The sequence below is a fragment of the Apteryx mantelli genome, chromosome 2 (genome assembly GCF_036417845.1).
Source record: "Apteryx mantelli isolate bAptMan1 chromosome 2, bAptMan1.hap1, whole genome shotgun sequence".
Lineage (NCBI taxonomy): Eukaryota > Metazoa > Chordata > Aves > Apterygiformes > Apterygidae > Apteryx > Apteryx mantelli.
The window spans coordinates 127,244,510-127,254,704 of record NC_089979.1 but is presented as its reverse complement, the minus strand read 5'-3'; the positions used below and the strand labels follow the sequence as shown (position 1 = coordinate 127,254,704).

At 45.5% G+C, this 10,195-nt stretch overlaps 1 protein-coding gene across 2 annotated transcripts in view; it reads left to right on the top strand.

Moving 5' to 3' along the window:
- Positions 1 to 7,965: 7,965 nt before the first annotated feature.
- LOC106483488 (ubiquitin-conjugating enzyme E2 E2) overlaps positions 7,966 to 10,195 on the top strand; it is a 215,120-nt gene continuing 212,890 nt past the window's right edge. For both annotated transcript variants that reach the window (XM_067292473.1, XM_067292472.1), the window contains exon 1: positions 7,966 to 8,257. The gene's annotated coding sequence lies outside the window, so the exon portion shown is untranslated. The remainder of the gene's footprint in view (positions 8,258 to 10,195) is intronic.

Here is a 10,195-nt window from a genome sequence, read left to right as displayed (position 1 = left end):
ATGATGAATTGTGGTGTGTTTTCTGTTTTCAAATAAGTCATGTCTTTGATCTTGTGAGTAAAAACCCAAAATCTTGATGGCAATGAGCAATTTAACACCTATTTCCAAGCCCAATTATGATTCACAAACTAAGAATTCCTCTATCTCACCTGCAGACATCGGCCTAGTAGACCAAACACACCCCCTCTCATAAAAGCATAAGCAGAAGTGTTTTATCTATTCCTTAAGTAATTAGAGCTTTCACCAAGGATACCGGAGACAACAGGCACAAACTACCTGTTTTTCTGAGGGGACACGTTATCTCAGGTTGCTGCCTTGAAAACAGTCAACGGTGTGGGAAAGGGACAGGGGACTTCCTAATCTCTCTTGCTAATGCTGTTCCATTTTGAATGGGATCATTAAATATTAAAAGAGTGAAAGAGAAAAAGATCAAAAGACAGAGAATGACTTTTAGCCTGTTTGTTAGGCCACTCACGTTTGTAGTTCCAGTCCAGTGTAGACATAGATATTTTTTAGAGAGAAGAACAGCTGCAACGAGAGAGAACAAATAAGCCAAGCACCAAAATGCTGTAGCAGTTAGGACATGCTTCCCAGAGTTAGAAACTGTGTGGTTATGTCCTTTCGGTCAATGGAGGGAATTACATTTCCATTTCCCACATCCTCAGTGATGCCTCCATCATCAGAAGATGGAATGGGCAAGGGTCTTCTGCTTATTTAATTCCAGAAGACAGATGCTAGCTAGGAACCACCACCAGAGATAGGCACTTGCATTTGTGGAAGACAACGTGCTGATGTCATCTCTCTCCTTGCCACTTCCTGATGACTAGGTTAAGTGTCTTACTACTTGTCCAAATATTTGTGGATCTTCAGTGCCTAAACATATAGTTCTGCTAACATATTTCACTTTAAATACATAGACCTAAATAAGAATTGTGAATTTCACTGGTTGATACAGCATCCATAGTTACAAATTGCAACAGTGATCCTAAATTGTCTTTGTGGGCACAGTCCTTGGCTATGCCTTGGGTTCCAGTTCAAAAACTCTGCCTAACTTAGGAAATCAAAACAATGAAACATTTCAAAGAGAAACTGTGGACTGAATTCTCTAAATACTTTCCACTTTTCCAAATTAACTGTAAAATGCAACAAGTATCCACTTTGCACACCTAGAAATGGTGATGTCCAATGAAGAGCTAGTCAAAACAAAGGTTTACTTGGATTAAACACAGTAATAGATACAGCTAAGTAGTCTCAACTAAGTTATAAGGTTAAGCAAAATTCGTTAAAACACACTTCAGCAAGTCGCTCTGTCTGATCTGCAGTTTGAATACATTCTTTCATTCATGCCTTGTGTCATCTTTAGCTAAGTTCTCTCTTCTAGCATCACACACTCAGCCAAATTCCACAAAGATATGTGAGTGGGACAAGTTACAAAAATTTTAAAAAGCCAGGGATTTTTACCTGGCTTTAAAAACAGATGTTTTCATTTTCCCTGATTCCACATACTATATCCATGTGCCCTACAGAAACATTGTGATATCTTTCCAACCAAATTTGCTGGAGCCCATGTGAAGTACATGATCCCTCTTTTTATTTTAGGATCATAGTAAAGCAGCCAGGCTTAGACTCAAGCTTGACGGTTGCCTCATATCTGTTTAAGCCTCCAATAATAGAACAAGTGTGAGCAATGTTTGTGTGGCTGAGATGAGCTGAGTCTAACAATGGCCAGTGACCTACTCGCACTGCTCAGAGCTCTGAATTGTGGCAATGATATTCAGGGGAAAAGTCTAATTATGAAGTAGGTGTATGTCCCTGTGCTGTGCCTTGCAGCTTTTTTTAGATGAAGCGTGTGCCTCACCTCTGTCCTCCCCACTGCCTCCCAGTGACTGTCCGCAGCCTCAGGAACAGTTCCAGTGTGATTACAATTGCCTGCCCCTTCCCTGAAGTTGCTGCCTCCACTGTTTGCCTGCTTCGTTACAGGTGAGAGAGGAAGATGAGCGCTGGTTGTTCTGTTTCCTGCTCCCTAAGCATCTTCAGGAGGAGCTTAGGGAAGAGCGGATAGGAGTTTGTCAGGCTCTAGCTAGGCCTCTAGCCAAAAGATGTCATTTATTCTCTGCAACAGTTACCACTGAGGTAGGAAGAGACAAAACATTTTTTTTTCATCCTGTGTTTCTCTCTGGACTTAGCCACTAGCAGCTGCTTAATTGGCATTATTTGGGTAGTGTGCAACTGATCATAAGCCATAAGGGATAATTTAGGTTTATCAAACTGCAGACATTCCCCTTTATTCCTTCCAGGTATAGCCCAAACCAGGCCCCTTGGCCAGGATCTTCAGGAAAGAAGTGCAAAACATGAGTAGCCTGGCTTACAGCTGCAGGGGACTTCCATTTTGCCCAGGGAATCCCCAGCAGAGAACATGTGGGTAATTTCCACTCTCCACAAGGCAGACAATTTGCTTCAGTCTGACTGCGGTCCCTTGGGTTTCTGAAATATATTTGGTCATTGAGATTGAAAGGACTGAACAACCCTACTATATGGAGTTTGTTTTGCTGTGGTGGATGCACTAGCCACCTCAAGAAGGCACTCTTGAAGTATGCATTAATCATGCATTAACCTTCGAGGGCGTTAGGCCACATCTTCTGGAACCTTAACTTTATTAAAAGGGGACATGAGTATCCACAGCTGTCTCTTTCTGTGTAAAGATTTCTGTGTAACTTTCTATATAGAATCACAAAGAGATCCTCTGAATTTTACCCATCTTTATTCAGAAAACCAAGCCCTGATCCTGTGAATTCAGATGTTAAAGAACCTAAAGAAAATAATAGGAATATGGAGGTGCTGAAGAGAGTGTAGAAATAACACTCAAAAAAAAATCCCAACTTGCTTTTCTAACTTACCTTCACTTTTCTGTCTCCCACTTATGGTGGTGAATTAAGACAGGCAATGCAGGGAATTCTTCCAGTTACAGGTTACTGCATTACAATAGCTTTGGAAATAAAGATTTTTCCCTTCAGCACATACAAGATGAGATTTTTAAAGCAGTGGCTTAGTCCAGTATTCTGTTGTTAACAATTTCTGTCTAGAAACTATCAGAGAATTATCCTTTGCAATTATCTTAAGTTGGGCTCTAAACCAGCACATAAAGACAAACCTCTATTTCTGACACTAAGCAGTGATGTATTCCCTAACTTAAAAAAAAAGCCAGGCTTTCATTAAGAACAGGGAAGCAAGTTATTACTTCCCTCCTACCCATCCCTAATATGTTTTATCTTTATTCTTTAGAATCCTGGATAGTGAAGTGCCTGAGAACCATGAGGATCTCTGATGCCACATGGTTATTGTCCCAGTTGTTTCTTCTGGTTCCAGTTGAATGATAGCGGGAGCTGTTCTGCTTCTGAGCAAAGGGGAGGAGGACGAGCTGCAGATTCTTATTTTTTTAGGTGAGAGTAGACTAAAAGAGATCTTAAATTGTTTGCATCAGGCCTTACAACTCCTTTCATATTTAATGGCTTGAAAAGATTAGGGTGAATAAATTCTAATGATTTGGGGGTTTACACTATTGCAGAGCAAATAAAGAAGTCAGGCTCTGTGCCCACACAATTATTTTACTTCAGAATGCCATGAAAATACTTTAAACAAATTTCTGTCTAGGTACTGTCTAAGTAATAGGCTTACCCAGTATTCAGGATTCAATCATGTTTTCCTTGATATAGTATGTAATTTTTTTAAGTAATGAAGATATATGCAATTAACTGAAAAATCTAATGAAATTTCTGCTACAGCTATCTTCCCAAAATCTATTCTTGCTACTCCGTTTCGTACTACATGCTGATAGCTGGAAAACAAAATGAACGAGAAGAATCCTGATCTCTGAAATACTCAAATGCTGTGTCTTGGGGCTTCAGAGAGGAGGGTTCTGTGAACTGCAGTTTACCTTTGCCAAAATACAGAGTGGGATTCAGCCAAGTGGCAACAAAATAAAAGCAAGACTGTAGGAAAAAAAGACAAATTAGATGTGATGTGAGAAAGAACTAACCAAGAAAAAAAATTAGCAGGGAGGTGGAAAACAGAATACAGTACAGGCCAGATCCTGTAGACTATCCTTATGACTTTGTATTGTCACAGCAATATAAAGTCAATTATGGGAGAGGAATCCCTTAGTAGCATAAAGCTCCTGTAGCACTTCATGCTATTCTACCTTCCCACCTCAGCTTCTCAGGATAGAGGACAAGACTGGGAAAGAGAAGGCTATAGCTGGCTACTGGCTGCTCTCAAAACAGCCCAATAGGGCCCAAGAATCATCAAATACAGCAGGGAAGAAATGGGGTGAGTGACACAAGCTGGGATAGCCTCTGCTGAGCTGAAAAGTGGAATAAGGTAATTCTTTACATCTTTGTCCCTGTTCCTCCAATCCTCTGCTGATAATAGCTCGGATGGATGAAATGATTTGGTTCATTAGGATTTGGTTGAAAGAGACGAATAGAACAACAGAGTGCTCCATGGACAATTGAGTATCTTCAATCTCAATCTTTAATATAAAATATTTAAGTTTTGAGAATGAAGTATGCTATCACGAGAGAGCTACTGTTATGCTTTCAGCCGTATCATAATTGAGATACTTCCTGGTCTTTTCTCTACTTGAGAAAACCAGTCCCCTCAATTTGTATGCCAAGTATATGCAGAGTTATTATCGGTTAGAACTTGACCACAATGCACATTTAGAAACTTAAACAGCAATATTAAAAGGACCTGTCCTTTTAAATGTGAGTAGACAATAATTCGTAAATAGAAATTCAGAAGAAACCTCAAAGTCTGGAACCTAAATTGATCTGATACATATTTAAATTAAACATTCTTAAATGGAAACTTGCCTCAAATTTCTCCAACTTCATGGATTTTGATTGACATACATGTCCTTATAACAGACTCTCTGAATCAAGAAGCCTTAATGGAAGTGTCCTTAACTATAACAGTTGTAAAGTGTGACTGTCTGTGCTGGGTGATCTTAACTTTGAGTGTCTCTCTGAGGAAGCTGCAAGTTTTTATGAGAGTAAAAAACTCAAGTTTTTCTGGAGGTGTCCAGGATTCTAAATAAGTGTAACGTGTGACTTAGCACTCCAGTGTGGTTGAAATCTACCACTGGAGTATTTCCACTAAGTTCAAAAGGGCCAGGATTTCACCATATGTGATCCAAACTTACAAAAATCTTCAAAAGGATTTTGAATAGCACAGTATTATGCAACCTTTAACATCTGAGGGCCAAACATTATTTCAGAAGGCTGAAAGGATAAAACTGATACTTGGGAGCAGTCAGTTATGCTGACCCACTCTCTTCACCCTGCGTAGGCAGGGCTCATTCAAAACCTTCACTTTAAAAATCAGAAGGCACCCTTCAGTGTGCATGTTCAGGCAGTACAATTATTAAGTACAAATACAGTACGAATATTAAGGCAGTACAAATTTTCTGCCTAGCTTAGTTGTCCTCAATGTAAGCTGCCATTTAGGGCTTTGGGCCAGAGGTTATGCACCAAAGGAAAAATCAGGGCCTGACTCTCAATGATTCAAACCCTTCACTTGGAATACTGCAGCATTCCCTTGATTTTTCTGGCACCAGGAATTTATGACCCAGATTCTGGGACACGGTATGGCCCTGTCCTACCCCTCTCTGAATTAGACTATTCACTGAGTTTCTCTCTCATTGCTTCCTGTGGATCCTAGCAGGAAAGAAGTATAACGAAGCACATGAACTGCCACCGAAGTGACACGGGCTGAGGAGTTTCAATAGATGGGGTATTCTGACAGGAAAATTTATGCCTCCTTTAAGGCACCTCTAAGAAATCAGAGCAACGTTAAGGAAGTATGGCGGAAGACTCATTTAGAAGTGAATTTCATAGCCTCCTGGATGGTTTTCAGGAGGACTGTTTCTGAATGCCTGAAAGAAAGGCATGATTTAAGTGATTTTAGAAAAGGAGATTGTGATGTCAAGAGTGCGCAACACAGCCGGCAGCCTTTCAGCATGATAACAAAGCATCACTTGCAGGAGATTTGCATTCATTAAAAGATTTTTATGGATCATATTCTTTTAATTACCTAGTTGTTAGCCCTTGTAAGGAATCAGTGCATGTCAGCAGATAGAAACCCACCTAGCTGACATTAGGAGCTTTTCTTCATGAGTTCATTAGAAGAAGCAGGAAAAAATATCTTGTAAATGTATATGAAATAGGAAGAATTAGCTGACTGCAGTGTTTTTAAGCTTATGTGGAAATGTGACTTGGATTTCCTTAATAATGAAATAAGAAGACACAATAAAACAAGTTATTGCAAAACAATTACTCAACAAAGAGAAAGACTAATTTTATGTAGATGGAAACTGCAAAAGTGACTTCTGTTGTCGGGATACAATATAAGAGACAGGTGCCAATAGTGTTTCTAATCCTTAAATATCACAGCAGTGGTTCAAGTTCTTGATTTTCATGTGTTTGGTAGTATGGACTCCACCTACACCATAACCATGAGTCAGAAAAAGTACAGTACTTTACAGCTCAAATAGGGAGAAACTTTTCCTTGCACATGTGAAATGGCATGAAAATATTTTATTTTTTAATTCCCTTTAGTCATCAATAAGGGGAAAATATTATGACTTGCCATTACTTCTTTACCCATGGTTGGTGTATTTCCCTGTTAGCGGAAGAAATGTTTGAGTTAACATGCAATTGATGCTTAGCTAGTTTATGTAAATATATTAGGTAAAGATTAAAGAAGTAATGTCAGTATAGCGTTTGAGACAGAACTACCATTTCAATTAGACCAACAGAGCTGGTTAACTCACAGCCAATTCCGTCAGAGGTTTGTTTTGTTCCAGGTTAACGTTATTAACACTAAATAAGTAACATTTAAGCGTGGCTCTGTCCTGGCCTCTCCCATTCCTTAATGCAATGCTTGCCACAGAGATAATGCCTCCTTGTGCGGGAGGCGAGATTCATTTACCTGAATATAATCATGCTACCGTGCCTATCTCCAACTGGGATGCTTTACGTCATCCGATGTTGTGAGCCGCCCGAGGCCGTTTGTGCCATCAGGCTGCGCTAATGCGAAGCAGTAGCCTTGCGGTCGAAACTGCCACGGTAAACACGAAGCAGGATAACAAAGTACCAGGTCTGGCCCTCAATCCGTGCTGGAAAAAGCAGCGTGGGCCGGGACACGCCGGGAGCCGCCGCGGCCCAGGCGGCGCCGGGCCTCCCTCTGCCCCGGCCACCCCGGGCCGGCGGCGCGGGGAGCGGAGGGGCCAGGGCGGCGCGGAGGGGCCGGGGCGCCCCTGGGGCCCGGCCGGCAGCGCCGGAGGAGGCGAAGCCGCGCGGCTGCAAAGCCGAGGGGACAAAGAAGCAGGAAAGGGGCAGCGAGAGCTGAGAAAGTTAATCCCGGCCGCCACCGCTGCCCCCCTCCGTCCCTCCCTCCCTCCGTCCCCGCTGCCGTACCCCGCTCCCGCGAGCTCGGGGGGGGACGGGACGGGGACGGCGACCGCGCTACACGCTGCGATGTGCCCACGGACGTGGCCCCACGCGAGACACAGGAATTGGGGGGGCCCTAAACCCTCCCGCCGCCGGGCCGCCGGCCGCGGAGCGCGGCTCTGCCAACGGCCGCCGCGCGCGCCGCCCCCCACCCTGTCATTCCTCCTCCCTGCCAGGCTCCGCTCTCCCCGCCCCCCGCGTTTCCCTTTAACGCGCGCTCCCGCCGGCGGCTCCTTCCCCCGCCCCCTCCCCCTCCCGGCCCCCGCGGGCACGCGCCCGCGCGCCCCCGCCCCGCTCGCTTGTCACTTTCCTCCTCCCTCCCCCACCCCGCCCCTCCCTCCCTGCGCGGGCTGCGAGCGCTGGGGCTAATTGGCTGCTGGGCGCGCGCGCGCGGCGCTGCCCGGGCGGGGGCGCGCGCGCGGAGGCGGCGGCGGCGGCAACGGGGGCGCGCGCGCGCGGCAGCGGCTTCACTTCTCTTCGGGCAGCGGGGGCAGGAGCGGCGGCGCCGGGAGAAGCAGCAGCAGCGGCCGCCGCTGCCGCTGAGAAGCGAGGGAAGAGGCGGCGGAATTAAAGAAGGAAGAAGAGAAGGAAAGAAGGAAGGAAAGAAGGAAGGAGAGCGCGAGCGGGCTCATGACTCAGTGACCGGCCGCAGCCCCTCGCCAGCCCCCTGCCCGGCCGGACGCGGGGCGCCCGCCTCGGATCGTCCCGCAGCCTGAGCCCGGCGCCGCCAGACCCGCGCTCGCCCGCAGGTAGCGGCGGCCCCTCCTGCCCCCCGTGCCCCCCTCACGCAGGTCCCGTCCGCCTCCCCTCCCCCACGCCGGGGCCCGTCCCCCCCCCAGCATCTCCCCGCCGCCATTACCCCCCACCCCCCGTAACAACTCTGCCGGCCCCGCTGCCTGCCCCATCTGCGGGTTCCCTCCCCCCCCCGGGGCGCCCCCCCGGGCCGGGTGCCGCGTTTGGGAAGTGCCGCCGCCGCCTCGCGCCGTCCTCCAGGACCGCATAATTACTGCACATTGTGTCTCCGCCACGGGCGCCTCCCCCTCCCGCGGGCGGCACGCGAAGAGGCGAGTTGTGCGTGGTGCGGGTGTGTGGTGCGTGTGCGTGTGGTGTGTGTGTGCGTGTGCGCGCCCCCGCCGCCCCGGCCCCCGGCCCGGCCGGGCAGCGAGCGGGGGGCTCCGCTCCCCCCCCCCCCCGTTCCCACTCTCCCCCGTAGCGCTGTGATCCTTTTGCCCTTTACGGTTTCTAATGAAGATGAAGTAAGGCGGCTGCTGCTGCTGCTGCTGCTCTTCGCGGACCCTGCAGAAATATTCAATTTATCTTTGCTCGTAGGAAATTAAGACCGCTTTAGAAAGACATCATCACTAGCGCTGCTGCCCTTGGGACCCATCTGCACGCTGCCAGGATCTCTCTCCCTGACTGCTGCTTTTCTTTGATTTTTTTTTCTTTTTCCTTTTGAGAAGGGAGGGGAAGGTGCCAGTGGATATATGTAACAGAGGCAGCATCTCTTGGACATTCTTCACTTAAAAATGATAGTCGCGCTTACAGTTGTAGTCTGTGTCGATGCTGAATCATCTCGTGTTAAGGGAAGGACTTTTAAGTCCCCTTCCCCCCCCCCCCCCCCAGTTTTGTCAGCACAGCGGCAGGAAGGTTAAAACCCCTTGTCTGCATGTAGAACAAACAGTCTGGCAGTCAGGGAACCGGACATCATGTTTCTCTTCTTATGCTATGTGACAGTTGCAAACACACTTATGGCTGTCTAGATTCAAGAAATATCTCGCATTTGTCTGTTGATTGCATGGAAATGTTTTCCTACAGTGTCATGCTCCGGCTGATATTTTTTTTCCGTTCTTTTATTTGTTCATGTGCTTGTTTTCTAAGTTTGACCACATTTGAAGTGTCTGGCTTCAGGACTTTTAAAGCACACTTTTATCACAGTATTGAACATCCCTTGAACTATGCAAAATTTCCAAAATTGCAGGCATTAGGAGGGGAGGGCAGGGAAAGAGTTGTCTCTGTGTGTCAGAAAGGGGAACAGAGAGAGATGGGGAGAGACAGAGACACGAAGCGTGAGAGAGAAAGAACAAGAAAGTAGCCAGACATCAAATGACAGATTTAAGCGTTTTCCTGTTGTAAATGCTGGCATTACATGTTAAGTGATTATATGCTCTGGGCTACTGTTACAGTGTTTATCTGCTGGATAGTAACCTGAACTTATGGAGTGAATACAGTTGTTTTTGGATAATAGTAGTATTTATAGCCAAGATTATTCACAGCAGATGTCTATGTATATAGGCTTCATTAAATATGCTTTTAACTTTCTGGCCAGTAGTGCTAAATCATAGGTACATTGTGAAGAGAATTTTCTGTTAAAACTAGATGTACTAACCAAAGATCAGAATTAGAATCTGGAGTAAATAAAGGCCATCAGAAACATTATAAAAAAGATCAAGTTGTATTTTAGCTGTATGTAGAAGCAAATAAAGCAGGAACCTGCTTTCCAATTTGCATTATAGTTATTAAATTCATATTTTGACTTGCCAAAGTATGGTACTTTTGTCTCTTATTATCTCTAAGTCTTCTTTTTCTTTTATCTTAACATTTGACAACCAGGATGTAAATATCTAAAGATTTACCTGTGCAAATATGTAAATTATGGTAAATATAATGTTGTAGCTGTGTTTTAGGGA